At 35.6% G+C, this 16,631-nt stretch overlaps 1 pseudogene; it reads right to left on the reverse strand.

Annotated features, from left to right (window-relative positions):
* Window positions 1-10,665: 10,665 nt before the first annotated feature.
* Window positions 10,666-15,250, reverse strand: LOC148697549 (uncharacterized; annotated as a pseudogene).
* Window positions 15,251-16,631: the final 1,381 nt, after the last annotated feature.

Here is a 16,631-nt window from a genome sequence, read left to right on the forward strand (position 1 = left end):
ATTGAGGTTTCCCCAAAAAAAAAAAAAAAAAAACAGCAGCCTCCCTAGCCTGAAGCTAGGGTTTTATATTATAATTAACGACCATTTTTCCAAAACCGTTTTCTCGATTCTTGCATCTCTCTTGCGCTTTCCGCCATTTCTATGAGGTAGCTAGGTATGCAGCTTTTTCTGTAGATTAAAGCTACCTTCTTTATTCTTTACAAAAAAGCTGCATTATATATACATGTACTCCTTTGGGGGACCATATGGGAAAAGAGGAAAAGATAAGAATTACTGGATTATAGAACGCTAAAGAATCAAGATACATTGGGCATGGCAGTGGGGATACTACTTTATACTCAGATGAACGAAACAAAATGATTTGCATTTATGCATCATACCCTGAATAAGACAATTCTACTGCTTTCCCTATTGAAACGGCAATCAGCACGCGTGCATCCCCCACCGGAACAAACTCCCCATGCTACCTATATTTTCATGCTTTTGTTTCTTCAACAAAGTAGAGGTTTTTTTCATTATCTTAATTTACGAGAAATGGATTCAAATACATATGTAAAGAGGCGGACACGTTACATATACCCTGTTTAACTAGCCTAAGACACATGCTGCATATATATTTTGCCTTTGGGGTTTTAAGCAAGAAGCTCAGAACTTTTGCCTTTGATAGAAATACAGTGGAAGGGGTGAGTAGGACCTTTCAAATTAATCCAAATGTGATCAAGGAACTGGGAAAAGTAGTGACAAGCATGAAGTTTCTGTTTCGATTAATTAGTGGCCAGAGTATGTGCAAGAGATCACACTAGTAAGGGATGGGAGATATATAGGGTGATGATGACTGATGAGGCTCTATAGGTTTGGGTGGTGCATGAGTGAATTGACTTTACCACATAGGATGAGGTTGCTGTTTCAATGTCAAGAAATATAAGCAAGTAATACTATCAATTGGGCATTGAACCCTCATAACATATACAAAGAAGAGAGGAAAGGAAAGGCAAAGCCTAAGTACGTTGAGGCCCAAGAAAACTTGCAACCTGCATGCCAATTGGAGATCAGAGATTGACCTAAAGACACTGTTTTGACGTTGAGGCCCAAGAAAACTTGCAACCTGCATGCCAATTGGAGATCACAGATTGACCTAAAGACACTGTTTTGAATTCTGATTTGGGAGATAAACATTACTGTAACTGGTGACACCACATGACAAGCATCATATAGCTGAGTTAATTTTTGAACATGCAGCAAACGTTCAATGGACCGGTAATGCTATTGGGATTATGCATTGATTTCAAGAGAAAATATCTCTTAATTCAATTCCTATTATTTGACGTCGGTGAAAAGAAAAGTATTTTTGATACTATTTGGGAAAAAATAACTTTCTAGAAAGCTCTTAGGGTGTTTTTGTTGTACCGGACTATCTCGAACTGGTTAGCTTTTAGGACTAAGCTAGACTGGCTTAGACTAGACTAAGCTAGACTTACTTAAGTGAAGCGTTTAATGCAGTATTGGACTAAGAAGCAGAATAATTAATAAATTATAATATTATATTATATAATTTGTATCAATTAATATTTTATGTATGTGATTATTAATTTATCATTATCTTTTTGGATTCTTTTCCTCTTTCTGGAAACATCCACCATTTTACTACTTCCCACCCCTCTCCCTCGTTTTCTCCCCTTTTTTCTCCGACACAACGTCTCCCTCTCCTCTCTCTTTTTGCTCCTTTCTCCCTGTTTTCTTTATCAAAGAAGGAAGCTGTGCATTTTGCACCTAATTTGGATCAAAAGACCAACAAGTCTTTATTCTTGTTCCTCGAAGCAGAGATAGCTCTTTTTTTGACAAAAATCCCAAATCAAAGTTATAGATTTCTGGGTTTCTGGAGAAGAGCCTTAGAGATTTCTAGAGGTCTTTCGTTTTTTGCCTACGGATTTCTGGAGAATAGCACAGCAACCCAAGTAATAGATTTTTGGATTTATTGCAAATTTTGATATTTTCTATAGTTCGGATTTATAAGGTTTAATCTTCAAATTGAAGTGTTGTTTATGGTGTGGTTACGCTTATTGGAAGCTTAACTAAATGAATTCATTACTGAAGCAAGAGCAGGTTGGGTTCGTGAGACGGAGATTGGCGAGAGCAGTTTCAGATTTGGAGACTAGAGAAAGGGGCAGAAGGCATGATTTGGTGACTGGGTTCGCGGAGAGAAGGAGATCGGGAATGCATGCTTGCAAATGATGCAGGCGCTAGAGATGTGATTAGCAATCCACCAGTTTTCAGGGGGAGAAGGGGGACTCACTAAGAACAACTAGTGAAACTTTTAGTCAGAGCGAGTCCGACTTAGGTCTCATTTGGTATGCCGTACAACACACCGAATATGACTAATAATACAGAATAAAGTGTTTAGTGTCCGATCGTATTAAATAGCCACCAGAGTAAATAATCCAGGCCCATCTACTTTATACGGTAAACACCCGCTTACTTATGCCCTCCAAAACCATGGTACAATTTATTAGTCGAGTGAAATCTCTCGCTCCCTCCTTCCTATCCAGACGCACTGTTGGTCTCTCCAGATGCTTTCTCTGCCTTTTGCGTTTGCTCTATCGTCTGAATCCCAGGTTCGTCTTCTTAAACGCCTTCTTCTTCTTCGTCTGAATCCCACACTACTACAAAAGGGCCTTATTGTGTCGGTGGATGGTGTCGTTTTTATACAACATAGTGGCATATAAGACATTCCGACACCCACTTAATATGGTGTCAGAGTTACTGTCACGGCTATAACCGACATAAACTGTTAATGTCGCTTATAACCGACATTGATTTTAATATTTTTAATACTAGTGTCGCATTAAAAAAAAACTGTACCGCTTTTAACCGACTTAACGTTAGCGTTGGTTAAAAGACAACTGGTGTTGCTTCTAGATGACACTAATGATAGTTTTTAAATCTTTTCAAAGATAGTGTTGGTTGTAGCCGACATAGGTTTTAATTTTTATTAAAAATTTTGAAACTCGGTATCAGTTGTAACCGACATAATGTTAGTGTCGGTTAAAAGAAATATTTTCAAAGCAGACATCGGTTGTAGCTGATAGAGGTTTTAATGTTTTAAATACTTTGAAAACAATGTCAGTTGTAAGCGACGATTGGTGGCCTTTATATACCATCCCTGTGTTTTCTCTTCCTCATTGAAGGCATCAATTGATTAGACACAATCTTAATGTTATGCATATCGAGAAGAATATATGTGACAATGTGGTGGGAACATTGCTAGATATAGAAAAGTCTAAAGATGGATTGGCTGCACATGTAGATCTTGAAGTTTGAACATAAGACGTAGTCAACACCCACGCAGAGAAGGAAATAGAATATTTTGACCTCCATCATTGTTCATGTTGAAAAGAGAATTAAGAAAAAACAGCCTTTTGCAAAGTGTTGTTTACTATTCGGGTCCGCGATGGATATTCATCAAATTTGTCGCAATGGGTGCACATGAATGAACGAAAAATACATGGGTTGAAAAGTCACGATCGCCATGTTTTAATGCAGCAGTTACTCCCGCTTGCAATATGTCTGGTTTTGCCTAAAGTTATTACTATGATATTATTAGAGTTGAGTTCAATTTTCAGACAGTTGTGTAGTAAGAATGAGTCTGAGGAAGGATTCAAGCAATTGAATTCAAGAATTGCATTGACATTATGTCAACTTGAAAAATTATTCCCTCCTGCATTTTTTGATATAATGGTGCACCTCCCAATTCACTTGGCAGATGAAGCAGCTCTTGCAGGGCCTGTTCAATATAGATGGATGTATCCAATTGAACTGTAATTAACAAATTTTTTTACAATTATAGTCATAACTTTAATTAATAATTATAATAATTTGTGTTTCATTTTATAATTGTAGGTATTTGCAAACACTGAAGCGCTTTGTTCGTACTAAGGGTCGTCCTGAAGGTTTTATTGCTTAAGCATATTTGGCGGACGAGTGCTTGTCCTTCTGTTCAATATATCTTAGAGATGTGAGTCTCATCACACTTGTAGAGGCCGAAATGAAGATGGTATTGGACGTGGAGTATCTGGTGGTTATCAATTTTTGCCCTCAAAGGATGTTATATGGGTTTAGGAGAAAATGTGGAGCTCGGTCAAAATGTTGTTGATCAATGCCATAGATACATTCTAACTAATTGTGATGAAGTTAACCCATTTAGAAGGTAAGAATGTTTAATCATACATCTTAATGTTTTATTGGTTTTCTTAACTTCAAAAAATTAATGATCTAAATTTGGACATAATTGCCCAAGCAACATGAGGAATTCTTGAAAACGAAACATCGTCGAGAAAGGTTAACTATGCAACAAATTAAGGAGCTAAGCAAGAAATAATTTAACTATGCGTGGAAGAGACTCATTTTCATGAATCATTACTTTTGCCTACTGAGTTCGTTATTTATGTCAATACCAACGACGACCTAACAGATGATGACTTGGAATAAATATATTAATTATTTTATGTATTTTAAGTATTAATTAGACTATGTTTCAATTAGTATGTGATGATATTTTATAATAAAATTATATTTCTGTTTTTTATTACGTATTTTATTCAAGTTAAATTTTATTCTTAAAATGTTATACGAGATAACACAAAAAAAAAAGTTGGTTATTTTTTTTCTTTGGGTTAAACTTTTTTTTTTAAACTAGTCTGTTGTCGCTTGTAGCCGACGGCATTGGTCGGATAATTTGAAATATTAGGCGGGAAATTTTCTGCTTGGTTTGCACAAGGAAATGGATGGATAGACTTAGTGTCGGTTTTAACCGACGCTATCATCTTTTAATTTGACGCGAGTTTTATTAAACTGACGTACGTGAATTTCAAAAAGTGTGTCAGAAATTGGTGTCGATTAAGACCAACACCAACATTAATTTAAACCGACTCCATGATTTCCAATAAAGAGTGTCAGAAAGTTGACTGGTTCATTTAATTCATCAGTAAAGTGTGTTAGGTTGGTGTCGGTTTTAACCGACGCCATGTACATTTAATTCGACACCAGTGGCTTTTAATTCAACGTTAGTCAAACAATGTCGATTTAAACTGGCGCCAACTAAGTACCCATTTTTAAACCCCTCTCTTTCCCATTTCATATGTACTTTCATTTCTCCCCCAATTTCAATCTTTCTTCTTCTCCTTCCCCATTTCATCCGTGCATCCCTTTCTTCCTCCTTTTCAGTTCTTCCTCTTCTCCTTCACCATTTGCTATGGATCACCATTTTGAAGATCAACATTCTGAGGAACTCCAATTCGAAGAGGAAGAGCTCGAAGGTGGTACATTTTTAAATTATTATGATTATTAATTTTAGTTTTTGTTTTGTATTCTAACTAGTTTTATGCTTAAATTGAAAATTTATTTTTGTTTCTTGGTTTTTAATTGTTTTTTCTGTATTTATAAGGATCAACTCAATAGAGATGTGGACCCTTAATTCCGAATTGGAAAGAACAACCTTGTTCATTTGATTCATCTGGAAAATGCATTAGTGATAATTCTAGTGCGTTTTCAAAACATGTAGTGGCAGAGGTTAGAGATTACAGAAATATTCTGATGGTGGCATATTGGAATAAATAAAAAACAAAGATAAACGTTTCATGATTTATTTTATTATACCTTGAAATTTGTCTAATAAATTCTTTTATTTTTTAGGGGATTGCCGAAAAAAATAAGCATAATCGGCAGTTGAAAACTATGAACCACACAACCGGTTCAAAATATTTTGCAAGTGTTCGGAAAAAATTTGTATGGGTTGTACAATTTTAAGAATTGTAGTTAATCTTAAATTTAATATATAGTTGGTAGAAATTTTATTTTTAATATGAAGTTTGCTTAAAATTGCTTATGTACGACATCATAACAATAATTTTATGTATCTAGATCTTATAATGTCAGTTAAAACCAAGAGTATTTTGAGTATTTTATTTGTTTAACGGTTGCTTGATGTCGGTTAGGACCGTCATCATGTCAGAATTCAACATCGCTTCTAACCGAAATAAGTTTAGATGTCACTTTTAACCGACGTTGTTCTTTTTTATTTTATATTACTTTGCTTCTTGGTGGCGGATTAAGGGGACTAATCAATGTCAATACCCTTTTCGTGACGCTAGCAATGGCGTCGGTTCTCCAATCCGACATTGCACGATTTACTGTTGGATTTTTACCAAAAATCCGACACTAATGTGTGTTGTCTGGCTTTATAGTTACGCAGCACCTGAGACTATGAAGGTTTGGGGGAACATGGATTACTCGTAAGATAGTAGTTTAGCGTTCCTTATCTTTCTTGAGCTTTCTTACCCATGTATGCTTGTATCCTACTAATGCAGATGTTTAATCACCTTTGCGTTTTTGCTTTAATTAGCCAATGATCATGTCTTCTTGTATCTTTCTTATGTCCTTACTTACATGTATAATATCATGCTCTAGTTACTTAATTATTTGCCACTATCTAATAATGTTATTTTATATTTTCACTAGACATGGACGAAAGAAAGATTATGGCATGCTTTATTGTTAAGTTGTGGTACTTGAATATTGTGACTTGGTTGATGATGTGGTTGATGATGAATCATAATTCAGCTAGAAGGCGGAATCGGTAACTTGCACTTAGAAATCGCATATTTGTTAGGAGAATGGTAGGGTCAACCTATTTAGACAGCATAATAGGATATGATGATGTTCATTGTGTGAACCAAATTAGAATGGATAAAAGAACGTTCCATTATTTATGTCGGATGCTCCGTGACCACGATAGAGTAAAATTGGATGGTGTGGTGACAATGGAAGAACAAGTTTGCAAGTTTTTGAATATATTTTCACATCATGTAAAGAATTGTACAATTGGGAGTAGGTTTTGTCGATTGGGGGAGACCATAAGTAGGTATTTCAATTCCATTTTACATAGAGTATCAAGGCTACAAGGTAGACTTTTGAAAGTGCCAGAACCCATTCCTAATGCCTACCCAGATCCTAAATGGAGTTGGTTTGAGATATTCTTCATATTTTATAAAAATTACTTCTAAAATTAATGTAATTAAATATATTGAGCTTACTAATGTTAATGACATTTTTTATAATTGCTTGGGAGCATTGGATGGGACTTACATTAATGTTCATGTCCGTGAACGATAGACCAAGATACTGATCAAGGAAGGGAGAGACTGCGACCAATATGTTGGGAGTTTGTAATCTGGACATGCATTTTATATTTGTGTATGTAGGTTAGGAAGGGTCGACCTCTAATTCTAGAGTACTCCAAGATGCGATAAGTAGACCATCAGGATTAAAAGTTCCCATAGGTGTTTATTTTAGTAATTTGAATCCTCAATTTTCTTATATATATTGTAATATAAATTTTTTTGGTGTGTTAGGGTGTTACTACCTTATGGATGGTGGGTACACAAATGGTCTAGGATAACTTGCACCGTATAGGGGAGTGTGTGACCATCTCTCGGAGTGAAGAAATAGAAGACTCCCGATTAATCATGAGGAGTATTTCAATATGAAACATGCTGCAGCTAGAAATGTCATTGAGAGATGTTTTGGACTACTTAAGATACATTGGAGCATCTTAAGAGGTCCATCATTTTTCCCAATTAAAATACAACTTAGGATTATGACAGCCTGCTACCTATTACATAATCTTATTAGAAGACATATGTCAGCTGATCCAATAGAAAATGAAATTCTAAACTTGGACGAATCTGAAAGTGATGATGATGATGAAGATATGATTGAGACTGTTCAACCTACACAAGAATGGACTGCGTAAAAAAACACTTTGGCTTTGAATATGTACAATGAGTGGCATGCACAAGTGTGATTTGATTAAATTTTCTTATATATGCATGTTGTGATTTGGTTATGGTTTGTTATTTGAACAAATAGTGATTTCTTATGTATTGTGTGACAAAGTGTGATTCGGTTATGATACTTTATTCGAACAAAGTGTGACCTGGTTATATATTTAGTTAAAAAGTGTGATGGTTTGCTTATGGTTTTTATCACTTACTATTAATTATATGCACTATTGATTATATGCTATCTTATTGTGTATGTAATTATAGGAATGGAAAGTGAACAAAGAATTCAACCAAAAGGAAGATTTGTCAAATTTTTTTTTTCTTCCCTTTTCTTATCCGGTTTAGTATCGAACACAGTATAAATAATACGGTCATTAATTAGTCCGATACTGCACCAAACGCCTGACTAATTTAGTCAGTACTATCCAATGACTATTTATCATATCTGACATAAATAGTCAATACAGTACAAGCTACCAAACGAGACCTTAGTCTCATTAAAGGCAATCTTTGTTTGCGCCAAACACGAGCTAGGACTCCTATCTAAGGCAATCCAGTCTAATGAGATTTAAAGAGGCCAAACAAATGTGCCCATAGATTTTAAACAAAAGAATTCAACGTTCTTTCTTATGAGCAAAAGTGCTTTTCTAAGTAGTCAACATCAAACGGACTCTCACTAAGAGGATAGAACACACTACTAGAATAATTCACATCACCCCATTTCCACCCCTATTTTAATATAGTTATCCCCATTTATATGGTGTCACTACATCACGTCATGCAATAAGATTATAGTATACAAGCCAGGATTCTTGACATTCACCAATAAATCTTGAAAGAGAAGATTGCACAGGTTGTATATGTGATCTCATGCTCCACACCTTGCAACCGCAAACCATTATTTTGCATATATTTATGCGGTATTTATCTTAGACCATTCTTTGCATATATAATTATCGATCATATTCGTGAATGGCATTATAATGATCGTGCTGGTTGAAGATCAAATCAAAGACCAATTTAACATGACCCCACCACGAAATGGCAAAATCTACAACACCTAAGCTGACAGCGTGACAGAAGCAGCTTTGTTTGAATGCCTCATGAAAACTAGGGTTTGAGCTAGGCGAAACCGGCACGCAGGGTTTTGCTTTGCTTAGGGTTGGCGTACTTTCGATGGCTGCTTTGAAGCTACAAATTCAATTGGGAAGGGAAAGTAACTTGAAGATTGAATTTCAACGGTGGGATTGGATTGGACTGTGATGCAGGCAATGACTTCATCCACGACAGAGACAATTGAGTGGTTTCTGCCTGTGATGAAGCAAGCAAGATGAGTAGCTGTACAAACAATACTAGAGATACACACGGTTGACGATTATAATATCTAAAATTATTTCTAAAATATATATGGCCGGTCCAAAAATTAATATTTAAAAATTATTTATAAAATATACGTGGCAGGTCCAAAAATATAGTTTAGAAAATTAATAAATATCCCCTTGCAATTTTTTATTAAAAACTCTTAGCTAATTTTTTATTATTATAAGGACAGTTCTTTTATTATTAAGAATATTTTATTTTGAATTAAAAAACTCTCATAGTCTCGTTAAACGTGGCTCCATTTTTATCTTTTTAATACACAAAAATATCCTTAATAATAAGAAAAGATGCTTAAGTGTTTTTTCATTTAAAAAATATTGTGGGAGACTTAAATAGTTCTCTCTTTTTACCCCGGATATTCCAAAATTCTGATTTCCCATTGGTAATTGACTATGAATTAACGATTGATTTGGAACTGAACTAGCCCAAGCTTCCTATATCATATGACAGCGAAAGCGTTTCGCGCCTATTGTTATTAGTGGAATAAATTTACTTGGCATGTTGTCCAAATCAACTCGTATAAGGGAAAAAGATTGTTAAGTTGTCAATTTTAGAGTTAATCTAGAAAAGTTTTTGACTGTCATACTTGTAAATGTTTATCCTCTATAAATATATATACTAACAAAAGCGTTTGATTACTAACATAAAAATTGATTTTCTTGATTTTCAACATTCGATACATCATGTTTTTTTTTATCTCAGAGTAGTACTTAAAATCATAATTTTGAGACACTTTCATACCTCCGTTAAGATTTAAATCAATGGTTAACTAGTGATGTGGCGCCTATATGGACAATAATTAGATGTCATGTGTTAATATAGGGCCCACGTGGATTAAAAAAAAAAAAAATATATATATATATATAATAATAATAATTATAAATAATTTAAAAAAAAAAAATTTCATCTCCTACCTCATCCCATCCCCCAACCTAGGGATGGGTTCGGTTCCGTTCGGTTCGGTTTTTTGCGAAAATCGGAAACCGAACCGAAATTACTATTCAGATCGGTTCGGTTCTGTTTCGGCCCGGTTCGGTTTTTTTTTTTTTTTTTTTACACCAAGTATCTTAAAAAAAGTATATGAAAACAACTTGCAGCCATTTTGTAATAAGTCATATTTCAACATAATCGTCAAAATAAGCATTCCAAATTTCTAATATAATCAAAGACAATGAAAATAAACATTCAATTCAAAGTTCAATTATAATCAAGTGTTCCAAAGTCCAAATTTAAATAAACATTAAAGTTTAAATCTTCCAAAAGTCCAAACTTAAAATAAACATCAAAGTTCAAGTATTCCACATCTAAAATAAACATTCCAAATTTCAAGTCTTCCACACCTAAAATAGCATTCTTTATGTGCTGAAGTGATTTTGAAAGGTGCCCCACAATGAGAGTGATCCATATACTTTTTCAATGACAATTTGCTTGTTAACGCTTGGGTGGCCTAGGGGGGCAACATATCACCTTTTTTTGAACTTCTACTTGCCATTTCTACATACAAATAATAAAAGAAAAGATACTAATTAAAATGTTATTTAAAATAATCTAACAAAATTAAATGCAATAAATAAAATTACCTTTCTCAACTTCTTCACAAAACTTCATCTCCTCAATGGTTGGCTCATGATGTAATGCAACATGAATGGACCTAAGCCAATTTTGAGTACATATCAAAGCCTCCACCATTTTTGGACTTAAAGAACTACGATATGGATCAATTATCCGTCCACTTGTACTAAAGGAGGATTCTGAAGCAATGGTTGATACGGGAATAGCTAAGATCTCTCTTGCAACACATGTCAAAATTGGATACTTAGAAACCCCATTCACTCTCCACCAATTCAATACATCAAAGTTCTCCTCTTCTTCTCCTTCATTAGGATCGGAAAGATACTTGTCTACATCATTATGCACAACCCCGGCTCTCTTTGCTTTTCTCATTTCACTTTTTTCTTTCAACTTTCTTTCTATTTTGATCATGCTTGATGAAGAGTCTCCTCTTATCGTTTGAGAACTACCACCACCACTTATACTTTGTTGTGTACTCAAAGACATATCTTCATGAATCTTGTAAATATCAATCAACAAGTCCTTCACCCCATTTGTGGCACTTTCAACCTTTTCTTCATCCTCACCAAATTGTATCTCAAAATAATCAACGACTTTCTCTAATTTGTGGCGAGGATCAAACACAAGTGCTATAAAAAGATATTGATTCTTGTCCTCAAGTGAACCCCAATACTTGTCATATTTTTCTTGCATCAACTTGGAGATCATAGACAAAAGTTCATCATCTTTGTTTTCATGCAAGAGACTTTTGATCTTAAACAAATCACCAAAAGTAGTATGAACGGTTGGAGTATTAGAACAACATACTTTTAAAGTGACTTCATAAAAAGGTCTAAAAAAGATTGCAAATATCCCCGCCTCACTCTAATCATCCATCAAAGGTGGCCCCTCCCTCATATTATCATGATTGTCTTTAACAAAGTACGGAGGGTAATGACCATCATCTACTTTTAATCTATCAAAAGGCATCTTGAACTTTAAAGCCGATTCCAACATTAAAAATGTGGAATTCCACCTAGTAGGGACATCCAAAATCACAAGTCATTTGCTCTCTATTCTCACTTTCTCAACACATCTTTTAAAGCTTTCCAACCTTTGAAGGGAAGATCTTATGTACCTAACCGCATTTCGAATGCTTTGTATAGCCGTATTCAACAATTTTATCCAATCATTCACAACCAAATTGAGGATATGAGCAACACACCTCATATGCAAATATTTTCCATCATGCAGAGTGCATTAGGAATCCCCCACCCACTTATTCGGTGCACCAAGCCCCTTAAACCGGAATCATTTGCAGAAGCATTGTCAACCATAATGGTTAACACCTTCTCTATACCCCACTCCACTAAACATTCCTCCAAAAGTTGAGCGATGGATTCTCTTTTATGATTTGGAATGACACAAAAATTCAAAATCTTTTTATGTAACATCCAATCATCATCAATAAAATGGGCGGTGAGAACCATATAATTGGTTTGTTGAATAAAAGTCCATGTGTCCGTTGTTAGACACCCTAAATGTCTTCAATTGACTCTTCAATCTATCCTTTTCGGAATAAAACAAGCTAAGTACATCCTTAGCAATTGTCTTACGTAGCAATTGTCTTACGATTAGGCACTCTCCACATAGGACATGCTTACATGCAAAAACGGTGAAAACCTTCTCCTTCAACAGAAATAAAAGGCAACTCATCTATAATTATCATCTCAACACAAGCCTTAGTTACTTCCTCTTGAGAAAATCTTATAGCTTCCAACTTATCTTTCGTGCCGGCAAAGGTTAAGATCTTTTGCCTATTTGCGGCAAATATTTCTTTATTAGAACCGTAGCTTCTACATCTTGCTATATGGTTTCTTAAAATAGTTGTACCATTTTTATTTGGGTCGGCCACATATGATTGAGTGTAATACTTGCACAACCCCTTAACTCTACCACCCTCAATTTTTCTTTCAAAATGCTCCCAAACTGTAGACCTTTCATGACTTTTTAATGATTCCAAAAGAGCTTCTTCTTTACTTACTTGGTCACGTTGGTCACCTTCTTTTGGAGTTGTATCGGCGGGATTTCCGGATCCACCAAGAGAACTAGGACTTTGTTGAGGTGCCACCATGGTGTTTTGAGGAGGAGTTGATTCACCAACAATGTCCGTCTAAAATACGAGAATCATACAATTAATTTTTCAAATAAGAGATTCATCACAATTAATGAATTAATTATTAAATACAAGGGCAAAAGTAATAGAAAGATATGACTACTTACTTCCGATGGTATACTCGAAGGTGAGTTTGTTTGATCCTGAAGGCTATTTGACTTTGATCTCATTGAGTTTGAACTTTAGCTTGAGGCCCTTGAGACCTTTGACGCCTTTGACTTCATCTAATTCACACAAAATAATAAGATGATAGTACTTAGTACTACAAACTTATACAAAAGTAAATTGGTGCAGATTCGGTTCCCTTGGTATAAAAGTTAAAAAATGCAGCAAGAATGCAGCAAGGCCAATGATACAAAAATGCAGCAAGAATAACTGCCTCACAAAATCTGACCGTTGACCATTATCAAAACCTCGTTAACCCAAAAATAACAGCAAACAGAAACTAACATCAAATATTGACATGTACATCTGTACACAAATCAATGAAAACATTTCCGCGTCTTCTCCCCATCTTCTCCACATCTCCAGGCTCCAACATCCATCTCTCTCTCTCTCCATCTCTATCTTCTACTCTACAATATCTGAGGATGGTAATATCCAGTCTGGTTTACATTTATGTTCTTTTTAATTTTCTATGTGGAATTTGTAATATCCAGTCTGGTTTAACATATCTACCAAACAGACATAACAAGCACAGTTTTACATGAAGAGGAAAGAACCATTCAGATGCAGCAGAGAACAAGAATTCACTTTCTAATGCACAGTTTTACAACAAGCACAATTTTACTGATGCAATTAATGACTTAGTTTATCCCAAACCAACCATTCATTCTGATGCAGTTAATAACTTTAACATCAAATCAAAATCAACATGTATAGCCAACAAGGAAAGAACATATCGAATATTACAATTTCTGAAACATGGATATTCTCTGAAATTCAAAGCAATACCCACAACCACAAACAGGTTCTCAAAATCCCAGGAAACCATCAAAATCTTCAATCACGATAAAGAATAAGTAATCAAATATTACAATTTTTGAAACATGGGTATTCTCTAATTCTGCATGCAGTTTTAATGATTGTTTTAGTAAAGACCTAAAGATATATATCATATGGCTTTGATGGAAGAGAAATGGATGCCTTCATGGTTAGAAATCCATAATCGGTAAGCAGAAGCAGAAGCCCAGAATTGGTAAGCAGAAGCAAAAGCCCAGATATGAGAGTATGAGACCAACCTTTTGCAGTCGAGACTCGAAACGGCAAGAAGAAGCTCACGGCGAGATCAAAGACTGGCGGTGAGGGCAAGGTGTGAGAGATTGAGAGTGAGAAAGGTCCGCCGATTGCGAACTCGCGGGTCGCCTGGGATTCAAGACTAAGAGAGACAAAGAGTTTGAGAGAGACAGAAAGTGATTAAAGTTGAAGACCGAGAGAGAGAAAGAGAGGAGGCTAACCTTTTGTTGTCGAGACTTGAAACGGCAAGAAAAATCTGACGGCGAGATGAGAGAGAGATTGACGATGAGAGCGATGTGTGAGAGATTGAGAGTGAAAAGGGTCGCGCCATCGCGGGTCGCCTGAGAGATTGAGAGAGACAGAGCGAGAGAGAGATGAGGCTCAGGCTGCGCGAGAGGGTTACTACTGGGTTTAGGCTCTAGGGTTCATGAAAGAACTCTGAACTGAAGGCATGGAACGAGATAGAAGAGGCCAGGGGAATGAAAAATAAGGAGGATGAGGGTTACACCATTACAGGGTTTTGTTAATTTCCTCATAAAAATTAAAAAAAATCTCACAAATCCTGGAGGCATAAGGGTTCGAACCCATGCCTTCACCTTGTAAAGTTTCACTGAAATCAACTTGGCAATAGGTTCTATTTTGTTATGATTGTATGGCTAAACTATTTATAAATATATATATATATATATATCGGTTCGGTTCGGTTTCCGAACCTCAAAAATCGAAACCGAACTGGCCAGATTCGGTTTGACAATTTCGGTTCGATTTTTTTGCAGTTCAGTTTTTTTCGGCCTCAATCCGGTTTAGTTATCGATTTTTTTTTGTTTTCAATTTTTTGAACCCACCTTACCCCAACCCTCCATCCCTCCCTTTTCTCCTTTGCACCCACCTAATCATCCTCACTCCCTGCAAATCCACACTTCCCCCTCCATCTTCAGCTGTGCGCTGCCAGATTTGCGGCGAGATTGAAGCTGTGGCACGCCTGTGCTGGCGGCGACGTCGATTTCTCCTCCGTTTTGGTCAGGATCCCGTCGCTTGTTCTCTGCGGAGTGGCTGCTATCAAGTTCATGGCGGGCCTGGAAACTGACAAGTTGTTAGCCAAGAGGATGAATAGAGAACAGCGAGGCATGTGCCGAAGAAGAAGACGGTACAGATGCAGATGGGTCTAGGAAGAGCCGACATCATTTGCCATGGTGGGGCTCAAAGGTTCGAGCTCACGGGGCTGTCGGATAGGAGAGGAGGGTTAGGTGGGTGCAGAGAAGAGAAGGAAATGAGGGAGAATGGATGGAGTGTTGGGGGAGGGGTGGGGGGAGGTAGAAGACGACCCTTTAAAAAAAAAAAAAAATATATATATATATATATTATTTTATTATTTATTATTATTATTTTTTAATCCATGTAGGCCTTATATTGACACATGTCATCCAATCATTGTCCATGTGAGCGCCATATCATCAGTTAACGGTTGATTTAACAACAACTTTAACGGAGATATGAAAATGTCCTAAAATTATGACTTTAGGTACCACTCTAGGATAAAAAAAACATGATGTATTAAATGTTGAAAATCAAGAAACTTTAGAGTAATAAAATGAGATTAACCCTAAAAATAAAGAACCAAGCTTTAAAGGAAAAAAAAATTTAAAAGTAAGATACTTTCCATTTATCAACTTTTATAAAGATTGTCTTCTACATGTTAAGGATTCAACTTGGGTTGGGTACATAAATCCAAATCCGTCTATGCCCAACTTGATTTCCAACCCAACCTCAACCCGATTATTTATTGTGTTGGGTTAGATTGATGCCTTGCCGCCAATGTTAAACCACAATTTGATTTTGAGCTCAAGTTCGCTCATGCACATATTGCCAGTCCAACTTTATACATTGATAAGGAATGAATATACTTGAAGTTCTTGTTAGTTTTCATATGGATAATGAAGGATAGTGTTACTTTTAAATTTCTTTTGGTTGAAGCTTTAGTATATGTGTTGTAATGTAATTTCAATTTTGCATAGTTGAAACATTAGAAATGACCTCCAAGTTGTTTGCTTTGACTTTTGTGCGGATGAAGATGTGTAAATTGAATATTTTTAACTAAGATAGACATTATTTTGTTCAAAATTTGAAAAAATTATGCAAAATAAGTTGTTAGAAGATTGAACTCGATAAAGTTAGATGAACCCAAATCCAACCAAAGTAAGATTGGAACTAATTAAAACCAAAACCTGACAAAACTTGCACGAATCCGAACCAAACCCAAGACCAAATTATGAAGATTGAGTTAGGGTTGGGTTGACCATCCAACATGTATATTATTCATATATATATATATATTGTGTTCATGCATATGTAGGTAATTTGTACCTTGAAATTAAGAAGAATATTTGGCTGCACCTAATGGGACGAGGATTCTCTCCAGATTCTTTTTGTGGGAATTCGAAAATCAATCA

This window comes from Pyrus communis, chromosome 4 (genome assembly GCF_041283825.1).
Source record: "Pyrus communis isolate YQ-2024b chromosome 4, ASM4128382v1, whole genome shotgun sequence".
Taxonomy (NCBI): domain Eukaryota; kingdom Viridiplantae; phylum Streptophyta; class Magnoliopsida; order Rosales; family Rosaceae; genus Pyrus; species Pyrus communis.